Source organism: Equus asinus, chromosome 14 (genome assembly GCF_041296235.1).
Source record: "Equus asinus isolate D_3611 breed Donkey chromosome 14, EquAss-T2T_v2, whole genome shotgun sequence".
In the NCBI taxonomy this organism is placed as follows: Eukaryota; Metazoa; Chordata; class Mammalia; order Perissodactyla; family Equidae; genus Equus; species Equus asinus.
In genome coordinates, this window is record NC_091803.1 from 11332406 (window position 1) to 11357976 (window position 25571).

The 25571-nt window shown below is 44.4% G+C and overlaps 1 protein-coding gene across 1 annotated transcript in view; it reads right to left on the reverse strand.

Annotated features, from left to right (window-relative positions):
- Positions 1-1613: 1613 nt before the first annotated feature.
- LOC123282501 (heparan sulfate glucosamine 3-O-sulfotransferase 4-like) overlaps positions 1614-25571 on the reverse strand; it is a 135256-nt gene continuing 111298 nt past the window's right edge. The window contains 4 exon segments of the mRNA XM_070484274.1: positions 1614-1977; positions 3667-3780; positions 5971-6062; positions 6933-7036. The gene's annotated coding sequence lies outside the window, so the exon portion shown is untranslated.

The window sequence follows — 25571 nt, forward strand, 5'->3', positions numbered from 1 at the left end:
ATTATCCTCAGGGTGTAAAGCAGTCGAAGAGTCATTAAGGACTCTCCATTTGGAAAGCAGCCACTGCCCAACAAAGGGCCTCTTCTTGCCTCAGCCAGGAGGAGAAGGCACAGTCAGGGCCCTGGGGCCCTCTCTGACTCGAACCCGAGCATCACTGATGTCCTAGAGACTCCACTAAAGCAGGCGTACCCCTAATCTCATCCAGTGACAAAGCTGAAGCAGAAGTCTGCTGAAGTGCCAACAGTTTATTTTTATCTTTTCTTTAATAAGAACTTCGTAGGCTTTTCTTTGTTCAGGGCATGGGGCTGCTATAGGGCAAGAAGGTGGAACTGGCTTAACCATGCAGCAGAGCCAATGGGATTTAAGGGACCTAAATATCCCCCATCAGCCTATCTTCCATGCCTGAAATTCCACTGTGGGATATACATTAAGTACCTTATGACATTAAGGAGTTGTGACCTAAGAAAAACAATGAGAGGGAGGGAAAATTCATTGAACCTGATACACTAACTAGATCATACATGCAAAGTGCTCAGTACAGTGTCTGAAGGATAAAAAGGACTCATAAATAGTAGCTGTTATTTCTATTACTAATAACTGCTGGACCGTTCGCTAAGCCAATGTTTCGTGACCATCTACTTGGTGTTAGGATACCTTGCTAGATGTTGATAAATTGCCAGAATCTCTGTCTCAAAAGGCTCCTGTGATCAGGGCAAGAAACCCCTCAGATAAACAATTAGAATTCACCCTCATAAGTGCTCTCTCTAGTAGGACACTGAGTACCAGGTGGGAGTGCAGGAGGGAGCAGCCTGCGGTGCTTGTGCAGATGGGACACTGTGCAGGAGAGACGGCTCAGGAGGAACATTTAGGGCGCTGCCAGGTGAGAATGAGGGGAAGGGTGTACTGGGCTAAGACTGCATGCAAAAGGCAAGATGACATGAAAAAAAGAAGGCAGGAAAACAGAGGAACAATAATGAGTTCAATGTGTTCAGAGCACAGATTTCATCAAGGGCTAGAGAAGAAAATGGGATTGGAAAAATATCCTAAAGGAGGAAGTGCTATGCCTGGTGAATGGACTTAACCCAATAAGAAACATGGGTCCAAGTGCAGATTTTTAAGCAAGAACACAAGAAAATCTACTGTCTGGAAAGACACATTCATTGATATCACAGGACGGGGGTCAGCAAACTGTGGCCTATGTGCCAAGTCCAGTCCTTTGTCGTTTTATTTTCCGGCTCATGAGCTAAGGATGATTTTTGCATTTTCACACGGTTGAAAACCAATCAAAAGAACGTATTATGGCACAGGAAAATTAAATGCAATTTAAATTTCAGTGTCATCCATAAAGTTTTAGTGGAACACGGCCATGCTCATTTGTTTACACCTTGTCTATGGCCACTTTTGTGCTAAACAGCAGAGATCATTAAAAGTATTTACTACCTACCCTGCACAGAAGATGTCTGCCAGTCTCGGGTTAAAGGATATAGCTTAGAGCAGAGAGAGAAGAGAAGGCAGGGAAGCCAGCATGAAGGGCAGAGGGAGAAGCTTCAGCCATGTTTCTCTAACCTGAGTCATGTACAAATCCCCCTCCGAAACTGCTCCAGGAGCTCTAGTGTCACTTGAATTACTTTTATTCAAACATAAATTAAATATTTACAAACAGACATCCTGGTAAAACTTCCTTATTCTTTTAGCTCTTACACAACTCTAAAACCAAAACAAACTTAAAAATCAAGTACAAACAAAACTACAAGACCAGTCAATTTCACGTTAACGTCCTTAATTTAAGGTGAGGGACGATGTCTTTTGGCTGCAACCAGATGTCTGCGTCGAGGTCCCAGGTCAGCCCCAGATTCATCTGAGTGTGAGTGCAGGTGTCTGCTACCACGTCTGGGTGATGACAACGATCTCACAACCTTCTCTGGGTGCAAGCACTCCAGACACCTTCATTCACGTAGAATGGCGTTGGCAACATTTCTGTAAAGGGTCAGATGATAAACATTTTAGACTATGCAGCCCCCTGCTACAACCACTCAATTCCGCCATCCTAGCTCAAAAGCCCTCACAGACAGGCCATAAACGGGCGGACGCGGGTGTGCTCCAGTCAAACTTTACTGACAGAACAAGCAGTGGCCAGAATTAGCTCAGAGGCTCTGGGTCAACCTTTGTTCCAGGGCAAACTGGAAAACTGGTGGGATTTCTGTTCAGCTGTGGACACACCCTCGACAGGCCAGGAGACCGCTGTGGAAGGAGGAGTCACTGCCACAGCCGCCCATCGGATGTATTCACAACGACAGGCTACAGGCTCGACTGGGGCCACAAGCCTGGACAGCAGACAGCGTCACAGCACTATCACCTCTTCACTTCACATCTGTATTCAAACCAGCTCACAGCAAGAATGACTATCTTGCCACTTCCCTTGGCCCAGAATGGGGTTTCCACCCACCGGCCCTCAACCTCAGGAGGCTCAGAGATGCCTGCAGGTCCTCACCACTTGGTTCCTGCTGGGACATCCAGAAGGGCCGGGTAATTATGGACTTTGCACATTAGCCACCAGAGTCCAATGCGTACTGACAGAGTCTGAGTGCCATGCCGTTATAGTTCTGAATCTCAAAACGCAGTAAGAAAGGAAACTTGGCAACAGTCCTTTTAATTTGGTACCTTTTTACCCACACTGCAAGGCATTTGGGATTAGAGTTCTGATTCTCTTTATGAAGCTCTTCTATATACAGAATCACAGCCTACCTTTAACTTGGAGCCTGACACTCGAGACAATTTTATTATTATTATTACGCTTCAATTTTAGACAAAAAACACATTTTGAAAGAAAAAAGTGCCAAGAAATACTATAACTTGGATAAGAAACAGTCTCATTTATTAGAGTCTTTCTTGTAGGGAAGAAAACTTCCCCACACATGTCCCCTTACCTGGCTACCCTTCTCTTCCCAAGACAGTCAATTCAGGGAAAAAAGAGGAATAAAATCTGACTCTGGGGGCCAGCCTAGTGGCGTAGTGGTTGTTTGTGCACTCTCCTTCAGCAGCCTGGGGTTCACAGGTTCAGATCCCAGGAGTGGACCTCCACATTGCTCACCAAGCCATACTGTGGCAGTGTCCCACATACAACAAATGGAGGAAGACTGCCACAGATGTTAGCCCAGCGACAGTTTTCCTCAAGCAAAAGAGAGAAAGACTGGCAACAGACGTTAGCTCAGAGCTAGTCGTCCTCACAAAAAAAAAAAAAAAGAAAGAAAAGAAAAGGAAAAACCTGATTCTGGTGTGTGTGTATAAACTCGTCATCCTGGTGAACGGATGGATGGGTGGCTATTTACCAACCAGACGAGGAGGCTGAGTCCTCCAGTGAGGCTTCGGGTGTGTTCTCCTGGGTGTTCCTGGACAAACTGCACTCCATTGCTCACGACCATCCTTACACGGGCCAGGCTCTATGCCAGGCACTGGTCAACTAGAATGGAAGACAAGAGGGGCCTTGCCCTCAAGGAGATGGCACTGGAGTGGGCACCACCAGAGTCTTAGTTTTAGTTACGTGCTTACTGTGTGCCAAGCACCATGCCAAGCGCTATACACACAATTTCTCTGGGAATACTAATGACACCCCCATTGAACAGACATGATCATCTTGTCTTTACAGATAAGGAAACTGAGACTCACAGAGGTTAAATGACCTGATGAAGGACAGACAGCCAGTCAGCGGCAGGAGCAGGTTTTGACCCTGTGTGGTCTAATCTCGGAGCTTCTGTACTTCCTCCTGCAGAAGCTGGACACCTAAACAGACAATTCCACGACATCCATTATCCTACAGCAGGGAGAGCCGACGCAGGGGCTCTGGGGGCAGGGGGCTTGTGAGGGTGGTGGGCTATTTAGAGTACTCTAGAACAAACTGATTAGGACACACGACTCATGAGTGGGACCTGAGCAAAGCCCAGCTTCTGAACCCAGTGGAGCACTTTGCTAGACAGCCCACTTTAGAGCACTCGGGACTGTCTTGGAGGGAAATAAAACCACCAACCAGGCTTTCCTCCCAGAGATCCCCGTGGCTAACTGCCTCACCTCTTTCAAAACTGCTTTCAAACATCATCTTCACAAGGAGCTACTCAACCACCTTATTTAAGCTGCACCCTGCCCCCTCACCATCGCTCTGATCTCTTTCCCTGCCCTCCTATTTCTCTGTTGCACTGTTTTCACCTTCCAACCTATGGTACTATCTATGTAACTTACTTACTCACTACGTTTACTGCTTATTCTTATTGTTTACTACTCGAATCCTTTCTTTAGAACATAATGTCAACGACAGGAGGAACTGGTGTCTGTTTTGTTCACCACCAGATCCCAAGTCCCTAGAAGAGTGCCGTGTATACAGCAGGTGCCAATAATATTTGTTAAATTAATAAACGAGTGAAGGAGTGTTGAAAAACAGACTGCGGATCTAAGACTGGGCTGAATGATTTTGGCAGCCCTTCCCAGCCCTGGCGTTCGGCTCCCACATACAGGAAAAGCATCCTTCCATTTGGGATTCAGGGACACTGGAAGCAAGTTCTCACCCGTCTAGATACATGACTGAGGTCTCACTGGGATTGTGCTTTTGAATGTGGATGAGACCTTCATGTTCAATAAACTCTCATCCTTGGTCTCCCGTGCTTGTCTTCATTCTAGTCTTGTGCTCTCGTGACACGGGCAGTTAAAGAAGAGAATTTAGGGGTTGCCCTGTGGCCAAGTGGTTAAGTTCATGTGCTCTGCTTTGGCAGCCCAGGGCTTCACCGGTTCAGATCCTGGGTGCGAACATAGCCCTGCTCATCAAGCCATGCTGAGGTGGCGTCCCACATGCCACAACAAGGACTCACAACTAAAACATACAACTACGTACTGGGGGGCTTTGGGGAGAAGAAGGAAATAAATAAGTAAATAAATAAAAGAAGAAGAAGAGAATTTAGTGCACACAGCAAAATCCCCCACATCTCAATGGCAGGCAGAACAAACTCTGTGATTTGAGTATTTTTGTGAAAATTCATAGGAGTGTCTTTGTGTCTGAATTCATATAATCTTAAAATTTACAAGAATCCAGTTTCCTTTTTATAAGGTTTCTATAACACATGTGTCAAGTCTCTAGTTTTGAAAGGACTTCATAATTATTTCACTTACAACTTCCTCTGGGTTAATTATGGGAGTCTAAGAGTTGGGCGAGGGGACAAGAGTAATAGAGTTCTTGACATGCCATCTGAATGCAGGCTGAATGCGGTCTGTAACAAAGCCTTCCGGTTTTCCTGTTACTTATTATGTTGTCTTGTCCCCTTATCAGGGTGAGGAACACTCCACTTCTTTACAGGTTCAAACTGAATTCCAAATTCTGTCTGGAGCACATTTGGGTTTCTACCAGGTCCACTTTCTATTTCAATCCGAGGGGTGGGAGAGATGGAGGGTACCAAAATTTATTCCTGTGTGCTCAAATGTGATCAAACCTCGAGCTCTCACTTGACAGTTAACGTCAAAGACCAACTTTAGCGTCGTCTCTTTCTGTATTAATTCCTTTTTAATGCACATCCCTCTGGTTTCCAAAGCCAGAAAAATCTGCAGTTCATTCTAGATTATTCCCCCTGCCCTAACCCCTTCCCTGGCTATCATTTTGTCCTCAAGTTCTGTCAGTTTACATCTAAATATTTCTTGAATCCGTCCATTTCTCTCCATCCTCACTATGGCTGCCTCGATTATGGCTGCCACACTGCTCTGCTGCTAAGGTCCAAAATCATGAATGAGGCCTGTAAATAGGGTGACCAGTTCATCCAGGTTTGCCCGGGACTGTCCCAGTGTTAAATCTGAAAGTCTTACACGCCAGGACCCTCCCCCTAGTCCTGGCCAAAGTGACACTGTTGGCACCCTCCCTGTAAGTCTTGGAATCTCTCTGCTTCCTCTGTTCACTGCAGCCCCACTCACCTTTTCCAGCGACTTGGACTTTCTTACCTCAAGACCTTCACACGGGCTGGTTTTCTCCCTGGATTGCTTCTGCAGTCACTCTTTGTCTGGTTAACTCATCCTCCTCTCCCAGATGCTGGCTGAAATGCCACATCTTCAGATAGCCTTTCACGACCCAGCACCCAGCCCCAAGTTAATTTCTGACCTTGCTCCAGCCTCTCGCTGTATTCTTTACTTTGCCTTCACATCTCTCAATTAGTGGGTTATATTTTGTCTGTGTAGTTATGTGTTTAAAGAAGCACTTTCTTCGTTAAAATTCAGCTCCTCAAAGGCAGACAACGTGTCTGTCTATACAGCTGTTTGTCCCCAACACCTTGCCCAGGACCTGGGAAGTATCGAGCCCTCTATAAATACACTTTCAATACATTTACTTTGTACGTGTTTTCCTTTTCCCCTGATTAAACTTACAAGACCTCTTTCTATCCTCCCTCCATCCCTTCTTCTTGCCTTTCTGGTCTCTTGCTGTCTCTCCTTTCTTGCTCTTTCTTTCTTTTCAAGAAACAACTCTTGGAATTAAGTGTTAATGCTACTGTTTTTATGATTTCTTGAACCAATATTTTCTGCTTTTATCAGTATTATTTCCTTCATCTAATTTTCTTAGGTATATTCTTTATTTTAGTTTTTGAGCTCTCAGGCCCATTTGCCAGCTCTCTCTTCCTCCCACCTGCTTTAGCTAGACTGAGCCTGCACTTTTCCTCAAGAGACAGAGCTGTGTCACTTCGTCACTCTTTTGGCACCCGTTGTTTTCTCTGTGGGATATGCCCTTCGTTTACTAATCTAACAAATATTTAATGGCTACCTCCCCACCTTGTCTACTGAACTAATAATTCTTTAAGATCCAGCTCAGCTGTTTCTTGACTGTAACGCTTTCCTGCCTCCACCCCCACTGAGTTCATCCGCTGCTCTGTGCCGCACCCGTCCCTGGAGTGGACATCCGTTATAGTACTTACGTTGCGTTGTAACACTTTATTCATACTCCATCTTCCCCGCTGAGCTCTGAGTTCCAGGATGACAGTGTCCGACATCTGTGTCTATTTTGGAGGAGGCCGAGATTCTGGAAGAAAGGGACACACATAATTAGCATGGCTCTCTCTACAGCTTCATCCTCCTAAGAACTAAACAGACCTTCTAAAAAAAATACATAGAATAAGTCAACAGGAAAATAAGCAAGGAGATGAAGAGACAGAAAAAAATACTGAGTCAGGGACCATGTACATTTTCAACTTGATTAGATAATACCAAGGGAAATTTCTTTATTGGAGGAAAGAAGAAAAACAAGAGAGGGGCAAATACAAAAATGAATTTGATGTAGATGAGAGAGATTTTGAGAAAACTCACACTGATGGACTTGGTCCCCACAAAACATGATTTTGCCGAGTTTGGCAGTGGGGATGGCATACGGACCTTGATCAGAGTGGAACAGGTTTGGAGTACTTTAAGAATATGTTGTGGTCAACCAGTGAAGGATTGAGGACATCAGAACCATCAAAGGGCCAACTAGATAAAGAGCAAATATCTCTTGTGATTTTATTCGGTGCGGCCTGACATTCTAGATATTGAAGGGGGTCATGAGTGGCATGGCTGAGGATGGGAAGGCAGGGGTCATGGAAGTTCACAGAGGCAAGGGCATCAGGGATGCTCACGAGAACCAGCAAAGTGGCTAACCTTGGGCTGAAACAAGCAAGGCCAGAGAGGTGTGAGCACGGAGATCCTGAGCTAGACAAACAGCAGGATCCAGGGGAAAACAGAGCTGAAGAGGAGGAAGGAGAAGTCACTGTGATCAGTCGTGGGGATTTCAGAATTCACACTAGGTTTAGGGTAGGTCCACGTCAGGGTTTCATCCTCTCGCTGGCCAATAACATGCTTTCATGCCACTTGATGGAAATGAAATACAAACTATGAGAGAGTAAAAGAAGAAAACTGGCTAAAGAGCTTTTCAGTCCCTGCAGTGTCTGTCAAATCCAATGCCAAGTACTATTCAGGTCTTATAACCTCCCTTGTTCCTGTGTTCTGGCTCCAGTCAGGACACCCCTGGGCCCAGAGCTCCTGAGGTTCATCTGGTGATGGGGCAGGTGTCAGAGCGACTGTCCTAGCTTTCACGGGAGCCTTTGTTCAGGGGCAGCAGGGAGAGAGGGGCCCCTCCTCTTTAATGGTGCTATCAGAACATAGGCTTCTTTGATCTTGTCTGGAATACTGATGGATAAAACTCTCTATGCATTTTATAGGAATATAAAAGACAAACAAGAATGATTTTTAAACACACGAAGCTTTAAGCTACAGATTTGCAGACACATTTTCCCCTTCCTTATTGCCTATCTCTAGCCTTTCTGGGAGGAAACACACATCTTGGTGTTGCTTTCTTTAAAACAAGAGAAAGGAGTCAAAACAGTTAATCTCACACGCTTCCCGTGATAGGGAAAAGGCAGCACACGCTGCTGTAGGAGGAGACCTTGGGAGCAGAGCCAAAGTAGAGGATTTTCCCAATGGGTCCTCATAATGATGCTCTTGGAGGAGGAGAGACTCAGAGTCACCCAAAGGTCCAAGGCGAGGCCAGGCCCATGAAGGATTCAAGTGGATGGAAGTGATGGTCACATCCCGTGAGGAGCCCAAGGAATCACAGCCAGAAGATAAGGGGTGGAGGTGGCCCTGAGGTTAATGACAGGAGAAGACATAAGAAGGACAAACGTACAGGGGCCTACAGTCAAGGTTGGAAACTTCAGCAACTAAGATGGTGGTGTCATAAACAGAAAAGAAAGATGCAGAGAGAAAAGCAAACCTGCACTGGGAATAAGGAATCGGCGGAACTAGTCTGCCTGAGACTATCAGGACACGGCTTCTTCAACTGCGGGTGCGAGAAGCTGGGAAAATCAGAGAGGGGATCACAACCCTGATCACCTTCAAATTCCAATTTAACAGACACCCAAGCTCCATCTTCTTCCTAAGACAGCACATCAGTGCCTCTGTATCCTTAATTGTGCATCTGGAAAATCAGATTCTAAAGCAGCCATTGTGGTGGCTGACATGGAGGGCCTATGGTAATCACGCGACAGCTGTGAGAGCTTTGGTCTTGCAGACCCTCAAACACCTGCCATTTCTTTCCCCCACCTCTGCCCTTCTGTTAGCAACATTCACAGTTGGAAAGATTTAAATCCCTTCATGTGAGTTACTGCACACATGCCAAGTAGATGCTCAATGGTCACCTCGTTCACTCACCATCTGCCAACTTTGTAGGATGTGTGAGTTGAGTTCATGCCTCAAGAAAATGTCACAATTGTTAAATCTCAAGAGTCACCTCCAGATAATCTAAATTTTAAGTATTGAATGTGTAAGTGACACAGGACTGGTGTTTAAAAACATTTGCATAGGAACTCAATTCGAAACCATCTTGTGGGGCTCAGGCCATTGAGTCAATGTCTCCAGAGGCTCTGGCTCTTCAAACATGAATTCCTCCTGTTTCATTAGTTTGTGCTATTGCTGTGGCTCCCAAGGGGTTACCTTTGGGACAAGAGACTTAACCATGGCATTGAGCTTTCAACTGTGTAGGAAATAAACTCAGAAACACCCATCCTTAACCAAATTTGTTTCACTTCAGGGAAAGAACAGATATGGGGTTCTTAAAAATTAACGAGCGGCATTGATATTGAATTTTAGATTAAATGATTTTTACTAAAGCCTCTAAAAAATACCCCTTTTTAGCAGGTCAAAGAGCTCTGCTTCAGAAATGACAGCACAGCCTCCCGGTGAACTGCTTGTGTGCAGTGTCTCTTTTTCTTCTTCCCCTTCCACCTCCTAGAGAAGCTCTTCAGGAGCCTCAGACGGGGGGCTGCTGTGTGGCCAGTTCCAGGGGGACTATTCACATCCGAGTCCATTCACATGACACTCCATCACTGTTAGAGGCGCAGGGGTCAGAGAGAAAACTTGTCCTCGCTGTGTAAATACACAGACAAACCTCTTAAAGAAAGCTTTCTCAGTGTCTTAGGTCAGGCTTCCCAGAAGCAGGGCCTGAGACAGTGACTCTGGTGAAAAGGATTCATTGGAGGAGGGCTCTCTGGAGGGGGTGCAGTGTGAGGGAAGCAGCAGACAGGAGAAGAAAACTAAGCCAAGGGGCTGTCTCAGCTGGAGACTAACTTCTCCCTCGTATCCCAGAAGGCTCTGGTCCACCTTGAGGCCAGGCTTCGGACTTTTTGTGCCCCAGTCAATCATTGGCCACTGACTGTCCCCTGCGGCCAGGAGTAACCTCCCAGGCAAGGCAGCTCCATTTGAGCAATGAATACTCACAGCAACTGAGGAAAGAGTGTGCCACCAGTGAAGGGGACCCGGGCAGGGCACCAGCAGCATCCACTACACTTGGGGAAGGAAGGGAAGATCAGAAAAGCAGAGACGGCCTCTCCGAGCAAGCAGCATATAAGCTGAGTCCAGAAGGATAAGTAAGAGCCAGGATAAGTAAGAGACTTGGAGGAAAAGCACGGAGAATGGTGAAGGGAACAGCACTCGCAATGGCCCTGGGGTAGAAAAGAGAATATGGACCTCCTTTCCTCTTCATTCAACGTGCTCTGGCCTCTGATTCTGGGCTGGAGGGAAGTGTGTAGTGGTATTCCTGTAAAGCAAATGCAGGGCAGGCAAAGAGTTTTGTACTTTGGGCTTCTGCAAAGGACCCAACAGATTTGTGGAAGAAAACATCATGAGTAAGCTCTGGGCCCTGAAGATTGCTAGTCTCACCTTTCACGTGCACTCATCTCTGTACAAAAGTATGTTTATCTGTTTTAGGGAGATAAGTGAAGATTCCTTGCCTGGAAACTTTACAAACGTCCAGGAAGGCCAAGCTCTTGGTCTGCAAGGGTGTAGCATCTCCTGTTCTCAAAAGGGTAACATGGACCATCCCTCCCAGGTGTGACATCCTATGTGCCATCTAATGATTTGTGGCACCCAAAACTCAATGAAGATAGAACATAGACAGACAGATAGATGGAAGACCAGGGTGTTCAAATACAGTTTTCTGGTATATGAATTCTGAGACATCAAAACCTCCCTAGGAAATGAAACACCTGAAGTGTCTAGTGAAGTGGAAGGCACTGGGAAGAACTGACCCTGTGTCCCCTCAGTGTCCCAGCAGGGGGTGTTTGGATGAGCATATTCAACTCAGCAGGAACCGAGCAAGGCAAGGCTGCAAAGGGGCAACTGGTAGGGGAGAAGGGCTTCCATTCTGTTTGCAGATAAAAGCTTCTCAGGACATATTTCTTGGATAGTGAATAAAGAGCCCATTGAGGGCTGGCCTCTCACCAGCCACTGTAAAGACAAGCTGAAAAGAGAAGAAACAGAGAAAAAGATAGGATAACAAAGGGGGGTGGGAGATTTATGGGCTTAGAGCTCCAAATTTAAACATGAGATATGAGAATTTCAACTAAAGATGGTGATTTGGGGACTAATATATACGAAGGTCCTTAAAAACGCCCCCAAAAACCATCTTGTATTTTAAAAAGAATGAATCCGTGGTAATGCTAGTAAACTAGAATGGCAGTCAGCTGGAGGACATCTTGAAGAAATCCGAGAAGACAGAAAGCAGATAGATCTGACTGATGAAAACAGATCACAGAAAGATGTAGACCAAAATGCTGGAGAAAAGAGGGACCCTTCCCACAGGGGTCCTTTGAGAGCTCCAAGCTCCTAGTCCACAAACATCAAGGACAGAGATGAGACAGGGTACAAGCATGAAGGTAACTGGTAAATGAATCACAGGCCAAGTCCTCCCCCAAGGTCTGTTTCCTGACTTTACATCTTTCCCTCTCTCTCTCCTTTGCTCACCAACTCCAGCTTCATTGACCTTCTTTATGTCCTTTTAACACGTGAAGTATCTCCCCAGCTCACTGCCTGTGCACTTGCTGTTTCCTGTCTGGAACAATCTACCTCCAGACTTTCACATGGTTGGCTCTTCCTTGTCACTCAGGTCTTGGCTCAAACTTTAGCTGCTCAAAGCATTCTTCTCTGATCACAGTATCTAAATGAGATCCCAACCCCAGCCAGTCACATCACCCTGCTTGCTTTCCTTCAGAGCATGTGTGAATCTCTGAAGTTGTCTGACTCATTTATTTCTTTGTTTCTCGTCACCTGAGGACAGAGGCCTTATCTACTTTGTTTATCAGAGTATCTGCAGTAGCTGGAACATCAATACAATGCGGTGTTTGTATCAGTGAGCTCTCGCTGGGTGATAAACTACCCCAAACTCAGGGTCTCAAACAACAACTGCTCATTTAGTTCCTGATTTGGATCAGCCAGGCAGTTCTTCTTATCTGAGTGAACTCAGCACATCTCTCCCAGGCTCTGTATCCCAGGCATCCATGCTCAGCTGTAGACTGGCTGCTGGTTGGATAATCTAGGGAAGTCTTTGTCACATGCTATGAGTCTGGCAGGCTGTTGGTCAGAGCAACAGAAGCAAATGGGCCACATGCCTCTTGTCATCCTCTTGGGCTTCTTCATAGGAGTGTTACTTTTTTTTTTTGAGGAAGATTAGCCCTAACTGCTGCCAATCCTCCTCTTTTTGCTGAGGAAGACTGGCCCTGAGCTAACATCCGTGCCCAGCTTCCTCTACTTTATATGTGGGACGACTACCACAGCATGGCTTGCCAAGCAGTGCCATGTCCGCAACCGGGATCCGAATTGGCGAACCCTGGGCCACCAAAGCAGAACGTACACACTTAACTGCTGAGCCACCGGGCTGGCCCCCAGGACTGTTAGTTCTGATAGCTCAGAATTCATATGGAAAAAAATGTATTTTTAACTTTCCTGTCTTTCACTTATTTTGGGCAAGATTAGCCCTATGCTAACATCAGCCACCAATCCTCCTTTTTTTGCTGAGGAAGACAGGCCCTGAGCTAACATACATGCCCATCTTCCTCTACTTTATACATGGGATGCCTGCCATAGCATGGCTTGATAAGCAGTGCATAGGTCCACCCCCAGGATCCAAACTGGCAAACTCAGGCCACTGATGTGGAGTGCACGAACTTAACAGCTATGCCGCCAAGCTGGCCCCTTACCTATCTTCTTTATAAGGGCAGCAAGAGACAGCAAGTCCAGTGTGCAAGCAGTTTTCAAGTCTCTCCTTCAGGTCACTGTTCTAGAATCCCAATGATCAAACTAAGCCACAGGGCCAAGCCAGATTCAAGAAGATGGAGAAACAAATGCCACCTCTTGCTAGGAGGGGCTCCAAAGTCACATGAAGAGGGGCATGGACACAGGATAGACAGAATTTTCAGCCATTTTGCCACTCTTATCATACTGCTCAATATATGTGTATATATATATATATATATATATATATATACACACACACACATATATATATACATATGATGAATATTTTTGATTTAAAAGACTGCACCTGGGAAGGCTGGGCTAGTTGGACCACATCTCTCTTCCCTGCCCTCCTCCCAAATATATACAGCAGACAGCAGAGGCTTTTGGCCCCCACATAAAAATCCTAGCTGGGCACGCTAAAGAAAGTGACCTGCTTACATGCAGATGCCTCCTAATTTGAGTGCAGAACCATGAATGGGAAGCAAAGCAGAGTCTGAGGAAACTCTGGAACATCCAGCAGGCACCTTAATGAAAAAGGAGAGGCAACACAGCTTTTCCCAAGAAGGAACACATCAAAATAATTCACTGCTCAAGTCAAGTCCTCCCTTTTTTGACTTGCTCTCCACAGCCGGCTGACCCCCACAACTCTGAACTGTCATTTTCCAGTTATGGCACCAGACCCACCAGTACAGGCTCATCCAGGGAGCAGTTTCTTGGCAGAGAGAGCTACACAAATCCAAACGGAACTCCCACCGCTCAACAGCCTAGATCTTTATTCACAAACAAGAACTAACAGCCAAGGGTCAACAAATGTGAAGAAAAAAAATCACATACGTGACTCACATTAAGATGAACAAGTAAAATAATTGTGTTTTTAGGAAATAAAGATCATTCAGGAAACAAAACAATGTTAAAAGAGTAAGAAATGACTCTAGTGAGATAGGAAAGATGGCACATGCAAAAGTAAGAACAGACTGCTGCTGCAAAAAAGGAGTAATCAGAGGACGAAAATGAGTGCCTGGGAATTAAAAATATGTTTGACACTAAAACAATTCAGTGGACAGACTAAGAGAATGGGGATGGTTAACAACATGTCAGTGATCTGGTGATAAAGTCAGTGGAATCTTGCAGACCAGAGCCAAAGGCAGAATGATGGCACGTAGGAGAGAAATGTAAAGCAGCATACATGTCTGCCCTTTCTTTTATCGGGGTTCTGGAGGCAGAGAACAGAGGTAATAAAAGGGAGGAAAAATTCAGTAGAAGATAATTTCCGTGAGACAAAGGCTACAGGGGTTTCTGAAGGCCCCCTCCTTTTTTTTAAGGAAGATTAGCCATGAGCTAACATCTGCTGCCAATCCTCCTCTTTTTGCTGAGGAAGGCTGGCCTTCAGCTAACATCCATGCCCATCTTCCTCTACTTTATATGTGTGATGCCTACCACAGCATGGCTTGCCATCGGTGCCATGTCTGCACGCGGGATCCAAACGGGTGCACCCCAGGCCACCGAAGTGGAACATGTGCCCTTAACCACTGTGCCACCAGGTCGGCCCAGAAGCCCCTTTTATATGGGCACTAATCCCATTCCTCAGGGCTCTGCCCTCATGACCTAATCACCTCCCAAAGGCCCCAACTCCTAATATCATCCCATTGGGCCTTAGGATTTAACAAAGGAATTTTGGGGAGACACAACATTTAGGCCACAGCAACGGGGCCAAAGAAAATGGTGTCATGAATTTTGCTTTGGGCATCGGAAATACTAGAAAAAGGAGGTGTTATTTCTGTTCCACTGTGAAGGACAAATATCAATTCCCACTGAGAGGCAAGGCATTACAGGCAGAAGGAAGAGTATATGAGCAGAAGTAGAAAGGTCTGAAATTTCCTGACAGGTTTGGAGAAAGAGATCAGTAGTTTAGTGTGGCGAGAGTCTGAGATCTATGGCAGGAAGTGAATACACATGAATCTGAAATGATAGGATAGTGCCAGATTGTAAAGAGCTCACATGCTATTCTGAGAGGCTTTTCTACCTGACACTATACATAGTTGGGAACCCTTGGAGAATTTTATGCAGCAGAGCGACATATTCACAATCTACTTAGCTCAGAATCATGAATAGAAAGTGGGTACTTTCTGATGAGCCATTCTGCAGACTCACCTCGATGTAAAAACTCAAGAGTACACAGAGAATTTCAATAGCACTAGGAACCAGGAATATTTCACCATTACCTGCTAGAAAACCGGAAGAACTTCCATGAGTTAAACCTTTAAAGCTTACAGGTAGACTGGTGGAACCATTCATGGTAAAATATTTCAAGAAATCTCACAAGCATAGACTTTCTTTCATCAGAGCGAAGGAATTCAAATCTCCCTCAGTATGGAAACTATTTAGTAGAGGATTCAGAGTCTTTAACACCCTCATCCAGCATCAGTTGTGAGCTGAAACGTGCATGTGGAAGGAAAGGAGCTGTGGGGCCGCCATGGTGAAGTTGTAGCTTTTAGCCACGAATGCAGAAACAGCCCATCCAGGAATGAGTTTTAAACACTGTACAAAGACAATAAGGTAGTGGTATCTCAATATCTCTTCTTAGACATCAGGTTATTATTTTAAAGAATGAGTGACTTTTTAAAGTAGAAAGTTTCATGACACTTGGCTATTTTAAACTAGATATCTGGCGGCCAGCCCCAGTGGCCTAGTGCTTAAAGTTTGGCACACTTTGCTTCGGTGGCCCAGGTTCGGTTCCCAGGTACGGACCTACACCACCCATCTGCCATGCTAATGGCAGCTCACAAACACACCCACAAAAAACCAGTGACATCCGCCATCATGGTGGAGTGACCTCTTCCCTTAGACTCTCTCCCCAAGACACAATGCAAAGGACATTCATAAACCAACAGAAAACATTCACACAACACAACAGACCTCTGAGAGACCCAGGCAGCCATACATTTGAAGGTGGAGGTGCTGTACCCCCGGGAGGAAGTGGAAGGAGCTAAGGGGATCTCCTCTTCCTCCTTGATGGTGATCTAGGGCACAGGACTGCATGTGGCTCTGTGAGGAGAGTGGGAAGGGGCAGCTCTCCGCAGGAACGCCTTTACTCTTGGAGCTGCCTACAGCTGTGGGAAAGCCCCACACAGAGGAGGCCAAGGAATTGCAGGGGCATCTTTATCAAGCAAGCACCCCAGGGGGGGAGACAGCAAGTGCAGAGCAGAATGCCCCCAGGATTCTGCATGCAAAACAAAGCACCTTTCCCTCCACCTGACACACCAGCTCAGCCAGAGGAAGGGACTCCTACCAGAGCACATGCACACACATTTCCAAAGCAGCAGCAGTGAGCGGGCAATGGCAGACATGCCCAGTCAGCACAGATTCCAAAGGACAGGCAGAGATGCCAGGGATTGCGGTGGGCTCAGAATACACAGCTCCTGCCCCTCCCACTGGTAGCAAGTAGAATCTGCGATCAGATACTTCCACTAAGGGGAAGCACAAATCCACCCCCTGAAATAGTACAAAAAGACACTTTAATACTCCAGACCAGAAGGAAAATGACAAGCACCCAGAAATCAATCTTCTCCTGAAGGCACAAAAATTTACAATCTAAACGAAAGACAATTCAAAATAGCTATCATTAAAAAACTCAATGAGTTACAAGAAAACTTGGGAAAGCAGTTCAATGAAATCAGGAACAAAATTTAATGAACAGACAGAATTCTTCACAAAAGAGACTGAAACTATAAATAAAAACCCATCAGAAATGTTGGAGATGAAAGACACAATGAATGAGATAAAGAAAAATCTGGAGTCCTTGAATAACAGGGCTGATTTATGGAACACAGAAGCAGCAGCGTGGAGGACAGAAATATAGAAATGCTTCAGAAGAAGGAGGTGGAACTATGATAAAAAAGAAATGAAAAAATTCTCCCAGAATCATCCGACTCAATTAGGAAATGCAACAGAAGGATTATAGGTATGCCAGAGGAAGAAGGGAGAGAAAGGAACAGAAAGCTTGTTCAAAGAAATAATAGCTGAGAACTTCTCAAACCTGGGGAAGAAACTGGATTTCTTCCAAATTAACCGAATTTCTTCCGAAATTAACCGAGTGGTTAATTTCACGTGCTCCGCTGCAGGTGGCCCAGTGTTTCGTTGGTTCAAATCCTGGGCGCGGACATGGCACTGCTCATCAAAACCACGATGAGGTGGCGTCCCACATGCCACAAGTAGAAGGACCCACAACTAAGAATATACAACTATGTACTGGGGGCTGTGGGGAGAAAAAGGAAAAAAATAAAATCTTTAAAAAAAAAAAAAAGCAGCTAACCGAACTCCTAATTGTATCAATGTAAAAACACCTTCTCCAAGGCATATATTAGTGAAACTGGCAAAAGTAAATGACAAAGAAAAAATATTAAGGGTAGCAAGGCAGGAGAAAATAACCTACAAAGGAACCCCTAGCAGGCTTTCACCAAATTTCCCAGCAGAAACCTTACAGGCTAGGAGAGAACAGAACAATATCCTCAAAATTCTGAAAAACAGAAACTTTCAGCCAAGGAGACTCTATCCATCGAAATTATCCTTCAGATATGATGGAGAAATAAAAACTTTCCCAGATAAACAAAAGCGGAGGGAGTTCATTGCCACAAGACTCCCTCATATCAGAAAGAAAAAGAAAGGGTTTAAAAAGCCTTGAGCAAAGAGATAAATAGGCAGACAAAATCAGAAAACTACAGTTCTCTATCAGGACAGGATAGCAACCAATTATAATATTGAAGATAAAGGAAAGGAACACATCAAAAATAACCATAATCTCATCATTTTAACCACAAACTCACATCAGAAAACGGAAGTTACGACAAAAGTAACTTAGAAGGGGATGAAGAAAGGAATGGAACCTGCTTTAGACTAAGGAAAGAAGAGGCCATCAGGAAATGGACTATCTCATCTATGAGATTTTTTAGATGAACCTCATGGCGACCACTAAACAAACAATCAGAACAGAGACACAAAGGATACATACGGAGAAAATCATTATAGAGAACTACCAAACTAAACTGGCAGTCCGAAATACAAAGGACAAGAAACAAGCGAAATACAGAACGACCAGAAAACAAGTGATAAAATGGCAGCAGTAAGCCCTCATAGATCAATCATCACTCTAAATGTAAATGGATTGAATTCTCCAATCAAAAGAGAGAGAGTGTAGGCCCGGGCCAGTGGCTCAGCAGTTAAGTGCACATGTTCTGCTTTGGCGGTCCGGGGTGTGCCAGTTAGGATCCCAGGTGTGGACATGGCACAGCTTGGCAAGCCATGCTGCGGTAGGCGTCCCACATATAAAGTAGAGGAAGATGGGCATGGATGTTGGCTCAGGGCCAGTCTTCCTCAGCAAAAAGAGGAGGATTGGCAGCAGATGTTAGCTCAGGGCTAATCTTCCTCAAAAAAAAAAAAAAGAGAGAGAGAGAGTGGTGGGATGGATTAAAAAATAAGACCCAACATTATGCTGCCTCCAGGAAACAGATCTCAGCTCTAAAGACAAACAAAGGCTCAGAGTGAACTGACGGAAGATGAGACTCTAATGGCAAACAAAAGAAGCAGGTGTTGCTGTCCTTAGACAAAACCAACTTCAAGATTAAACAAGCAATGGAGTTACATCAGCATCATGGTGGAGTGAGCTTGCCCAGGACTCTCTCCCCTCCAAGATACAACAAAAAGGAGCAACCCTATTCCAAAAGAAAATACCCTAAAAGCACAAAAATCCTCCGAGAGTCATGGCAGCCACACGACAGAGGGGGGAGAGGCTGGAGCCCTGCCTCAGAGGAGCTGGCACAGGGTAAGAGAGAACTCTGCTCCCTCCCCTAAAGACTGTGGTGACTGCCAGGGAGGCTCCGTGACAGAAGGAGTGGGGGAGGGGTTGCGCGTCTGTGGAATCACCCGGGACTCCCTGGGGCCCTTGGGGCCTAAAGGGAAGCCCTTTAACAGGGCAAAAGCTTTCACTCAGGGGTGACCTCATCGAGCCAAGACCACAGGAGACCAGATAGCGAGAGCTGATCGGGAACCCGGGACTGCGTGCAGGAGAAAGTGCCCCTCCCCTGACCCGCACTGCACGGGGCCAGCTCCGCTGAAGGTGGAGGGCTCAGAACACACGGCTCTCGACCCCCATCCATTGGCAACAGGCTGTAACTGCAACAGAATACTATCACAATGGGAAAAAGACTCACCCTTCCAGCATCAGGCAACTCATCAAATCTCCAGACCAGAGAGAAAATAAGCACCCAGAATTCAGTCCTGAGGATGCAGAAATAAGCAAACTAAGCAACAATGAATTCTAAAGAGCTATTGTCAAAAAACTCAATGAGGTAAAAGAGAATATAGAGAAACAATTCAACGAGTTCAGGAGCTAGTCCACAAAACAGATTGAAACTATAAAGAAGAATCAATCAGAAATATTAGAGATGAAAGACACAATGGAAGCTATAAAACAAAATACAGATTCCCTGAATGCTCGTGTGGACACCACAGAGGAGCGACATGTTGAAATGCTCCAGACAGACGAGGAGAGAGAACTGAGACTAAAAAGAAATGAAGAAAGTCTCCGAGAAATATCCAACTCAATGAGAAAATACAACATAAGAATCATAGGTATTGAAGAAGGTGAAGATAAGGAGAATAGAGCAGAATGCGTGCTCACAGAAATAACAGCAGACAACTTCCCAAATCTAGACAATGAGAGGGAAACGTGTCTGGAGGAAGCCTTCAGATCTCCTAGATGTGTCCAAGTAAAAAGACCTACTGCAAGGCATATAGTAGTAAAACTGGCAAAAATGAATGACAAAGAAAGAATACTCAGGGCAGCAAGGCAGAAGAAAATACCCTACAAAGGAACCCCTATCAGATAAGCAGACTTCTCTGCAGAAACCTTAAAAGCTAGAAGAGAATGGAATGACAGATCCAAAATTTTAAAAGATAAAAATCTTCAGCCAAGTATACTCTACCCAGCAAAAACATCCTTCAGATATGAGGGAGAAATTAAAACTTTCCCAGACAAACAATGCTAAGGGACTTCGTAGCCATGAGACCCATCCTCCCACACCAAGAAATCCTCAAGAAGGCCCTCATACCTGAAAAAATGACAAAGGGGAGAGAGGGGGTCACAAAACACAGAGTAAGGAGACCAACAGATAGACAGGATCAGAACAGGATAGCAAATATTCAACTACAGCATTAGGCTAAAGGGAAGGAATACACCAAAAACAAAGACAATCTTGTCACTTTAACCACAAACTCATGACACAAGTTGGAATAAGATATGAGAATAATAACTTAGGAGGCGAGGTGGAAAGGGACTGAATCAGTTTAGACCAAGGAAGTAAGAGGTCATCTGAAAAGGGACTATGTTATGGACGAGATTCTGAATACAAACTTCAGGGCAGCCACTAAACTAAAAAGCAGAACAGAGACACAAAAAAGAAATAAGGAAAAAACAAAGACACACAGCATAAAAAACGGCATAATTCAATGGGTAGACCAAAACACACAGGACGAGAAACAAAGGAAATGAAGGAAAACTGGAAAATGAGTGATATAATGACAGCATTAAGCCGTCATACATCAATAATCACCTTCAATGGAAATGGACTGAACTCTCCAATAAAAAGACACAGAGTGGCAAGATGGATTAAAGAACAAGATCCAATAATTTGTTGCCTCCACGAAACTCATCTCAGCTCCAATGACAAGAACAGGCTCAGAGTGAAGAGGTGGAAGACGAGACTCCAAGCTAACAGCAAACAAAAGAAAGCAGATGTCGCAATACTTACATCAGACAAAGTAGACTTCAAGACAAGGCAGGTAAAGAGATACAAAGAGGGGCAGTATACAATGATCAAAGGGACACTCCATCAAGAAGAATAATAACACTTATAAATATCTATGCACCCAACACAGGAGCAGCAAAGTTCGTACAGCAACTGTTAACAAACCTAAAAGAAGATATTAAAAATAACACAAGGGAGGATGGAACACTTCCTAACACATTCTACGAGGCCAGCATCACTGACACCAAAGCCTGAGAGGGACAGCACAAAAAAGGAGAACTACAGGCTAATATCGCTGATGAGCATGGACGCAAACATTCTCAACAAAATTTTGGCAACCTGAATTCAGCAATACGTCAAAAGGATCATACATCATGATCAAGTGGGATTCATACCAGGGACACAGGGATGGTTCAACATCCGCAAATCAATCAATGTGATACACCACATCAACAAACAAACAAATCAAAGACCACATGATCATCTCAATAGATGCAGAGAAAGCACTTGACAAGATCCAACGGCCATTTATGATAAAAACTATGAAAAAAAATAGGGATACAAGGAAATTACCTCAACATAATAAAGGCCACATATGACAAATCCACAGCCAATATCATACTCAATGGGCAAAAACTGAGCGCCATCCCCCTGAGAACAGGAACGAGACAAGGATGCCCACTATCATCACTCTTCTTCAACATAGTACTGGAGGTTTTTGGCCAGAGCAATTAGGCAAGAGAAAAGAATAAATGGAATCCAAATAGGGGGTGAAGAAGTGAAACTCTCGCTGTTTGCACACGACATGAGCTTGTATATAGAAAACCCCCCAAAATCCACTGGAAAACTAATACAAATAATTAACAACTACAGTAAATTTGCAGGGTACAGAGTCAACTTACAAAATTCAGTTGCTTTTCTATACTCCAACAACAAACTTACAGAAAGGGAAGTCAAAAATATAATTCCATTTGCCAGCGTACCTAAAAAAATTAAGTACCTAGGAATAAATTTAACCAAGGAAGTGAAGGACTTATACAAAGAAAACTATAAGACATGAGTGAGAGAAATTGATAGTGACTTAAAGAGATGTTAAGAGACTCCTTGCTCATGGATTGGAAGAATAAACATAGGTAAAACGTCCATACTACACAAAGCAATCTACAGACTCAATGCAATCCCTATCAGCATCCCACTGACATTCTTGACGGAGACAGAGCAAGGAATACTAAAATTCATATGGGGCAAAGATCTCGAATTGCTAAGGCAATCCTGAGAAGAAAGAACAAAGCTGGAGGTATCACAATCCCTGACTTCAAAATGTACTACAAAGCCATAGTGACCAAAATGGCATGGTACTGGTACAAAAACTGGCACACAGATCAATGGAACAGAACTGAAAGCCCAGAAATAAAACCACACATCTATGGTCAGCTAATCTTTGACAAAGGTGCCAAGAACATACAATGGAGAAAAGACAGTCTCTTCACTACTAGCTCATGACTAGGTACTTAAGCAAAGAACTGGAAATCAATGATTCAGAGAGACTTATGTACCCCTATGTTCCCTGCAGCATTATTCACAACAGCCAAGACACGGAAGCAAACCAAGTGCCCATCAACTGACAACTGGATGAAGATGTCATATACGTACATACACACACACATATATATATTTACACACACACACACACAATGCAATACTACTCAGCCATAAAAAAAGACAAACTTGTCCCATTCACAACAACGTGGATGGAACTTGAGGGTGTTATGTTAAGTGAAATAAGCCAGACAGAGAAAGGCAAACACCATGTGATTTCACTCATACGTGGAAGGTAAACACATGAACAAAGAGAACGGTTTACTGGTTACCAGAGGGGAAGAGGGGAGGGAGCTGGGCATAGGGGGAAAGGGGCACATTGATATGGTGACGAACAAATTATAATGGACCACTGACATTTCACAATGTTATAAACTCTTCTGACCTCAATTAGAAAAAAAAGAGGAAGATTGGCAGCAGATGTTAGCTCTGGGCGAATCTTCATCAGCAGAAAGAAATAAAAATAAAAAAAATAAACTAGAAATGTGGCTCAAGGCTGTGCACATCACCGACTTCTCCAACTTCAGAGCAGGAACAAGGAAAAGATCACATAGCAACCTGATAGGAACGAAGTAGAAATTACGTCTAACTAATAGGAAAAGGCTGTCCATTTCTCGCTCCTTCATGAATACGCCGACGTGGAAATCAGAACATATATCTCAGCCATATGTCTTTGTCTTATTTTTCTTCAAGACTGTACAGCATGAACATAGAAACGTTCAGCTGAAAAGTCAGGAGAAGAGTCCTTGAAAGACTTCTATTTGAGGAAACAACTATATTTTAGGAAGCTTCTGCTGTGTTTGTGTTCTCAGGAAAATTCAGGAAACTGTTTGCTCTATGAAGCAAGAAATGGAAACTTGTATAAGTTGAGGGACTGAGCTGTAAAGGGAGAGGGTGGCAAGGGAGAAACAGACAAAAAGATAAAGAGAAAGTATTTGGGAAAGAATAAAATTTCCCTTGAGATTACATGCAGCTTAGAAACAATCAAGATCAGTTTTTACATCACTGGGAATTGAATCAATGATGTTGAAACCATTCTTGAGAAACTCTCTCAGAAAGAAGGAGATAAAGGAAAAGAGAGAAAATAAGAAGAAGATTCTAGAGATGGAAAAAGATTTTCAATAGAAGAATGATTGGCATGTCTGAGGGAGAGAGCAGAGCAGATGAGAAAAATAATCTTTCAACACATCTCAGAGAAAACTTTCTGCAACTCAAGGAGGGCCCCGATCATCAAAAGGAACACATCAGATATGAGGCCAAATTGATGAGAAAAAAATATGACCATAACACATATTGAGAAAGTTTTGGAACTTCAAGAATAAATAAAATTCTCTAGGGATTTAGGAAGAAAGAGAAAAAAGGCCACATTGGAATTAGATTGCACATCTGCAATTCTAGGATACAATGGAGCAATGTGTGTGGACAAAGACGAGGGACAAAACTGTGTGAGATAAGCATTCGATACCCAATCTCTCACCCACGAGCGAAGACAAAAACAAAAAGATTTACACTAATGTGCAAAGACTCCCAAGATACACTATTCCATCTAGCAACAATACTAGAAACACAGTTAAAAGATGAGTCAGACTCAGAGAAAACAGGAGCAACACGTAAAATAGACAAATGGTTAATATCCACACTGAAGAAGGAGCTCCCAAAACCCAACTAAGAAATTGCTAAGGGGTAGGAATAAATAATTGACTGAGAAATAAATACAGATGACCAATAGGCAGCAAGGACACAATCCATTAATTAAAAATGAAACTGGCATCGAAATACCATCGGATCAAGAAAACAACAGGAAGAACATCACGTGTGGGAAAGGCCTGTGAAAATCGATACTGGGAAGAACTCTGGGAGAGCCTTCAGGGTCTGGAAGATCAAGACAGCTCCCTGGATCCAAAACTCTCCACAGTCATACAATCGACCTCCTCCAAATCATACAGTCAACAAGGAGAACCAACGAAGCCACACAGAAGCAAGCCTGTAGCGTCACAAGATGACCAAGACGACCATAACCTTCAAATGACCTGCAAGTTCAGAAAGAAATGCCAACTTCCAGCCCAGATCCGACCACTGCTGAAAGCCTTTGGCAGAGTGGAGGATTACAAAGTTTAAGACTCCATGGAAAGGACAAGGTCATGGAGGAATCAGATAAAACACATCAAACCACCCTCAAAAGAGGAAGTCCAACACTACCTGCTGAAATACGCAACACAGGCGAAGGACTCGGTGGTCCTGGGCACTGGCCACGAGCACGCAGCTGCAAGGGGAAAGGCTCTGGAGGTGTCAGACTTGGAGAAGCACTGCTTCCAAGGGAGAAGCAGAAATTGGCAAAAGAGGCGGTGCTCCTCCGAGACGGGGCCATAAGGAAAGAGGATGGAAGGAAAGAAACAAGGAATAGGAAGGATTTTGCATAAAGGAAAGAGAAACAAAATATACCCCTTAATTCCCAATTGCGTTATGTTTAAAGAAACTGCGCTTCACCATCCTGACAGAAGTGGGCTCTCTCACACTAGGAACCCTGTCCATACAACATCCAGGAACAGGAAAAAAAAATTCCATACAAAGTTACTGTAAGAAGAAGAAAAACTGAATCATAACATTTCAGTCGTTCAAAATTTCTCCTCTGCTCCTCCAAAAACAAGGAGGAGAAAAAATACAGCACAACACTCCACATTTAATTATTTCAAACACGCATTGGAAGATGTTAAAAAAAAAATCTAGAAATAGAAAGCCACATATTAAGGCAGAAACGGACACAGCACAGAAATACCATGAGATCCGATCAATTTCTTTTAAAAGACAACAACAAATAAACTAAAACTAGAAGGTGCCTTAACAATCCCGTACAAGACGGAGAGCTGCACTCCTCAGAACCCATCGAGACCAACGTCACTATCTTCTTCACGTCTGTCCTTCCAGCAAGACTTGGTTCCAAGGAGCCAAGACCACAGGGGCCGCTTCAGCGCCCGACTCCAGGGCACCGCATCCCCAGGCTGGCCCCGTGCCCGGCACACACCGCCCGTTCCATGAACGTGTGACGCGCACGAAGAGATCCCCCCCCCTCGCTCCGCGCGCCGCACAGCTGTCCCGCGACCTGACGGGCAACTC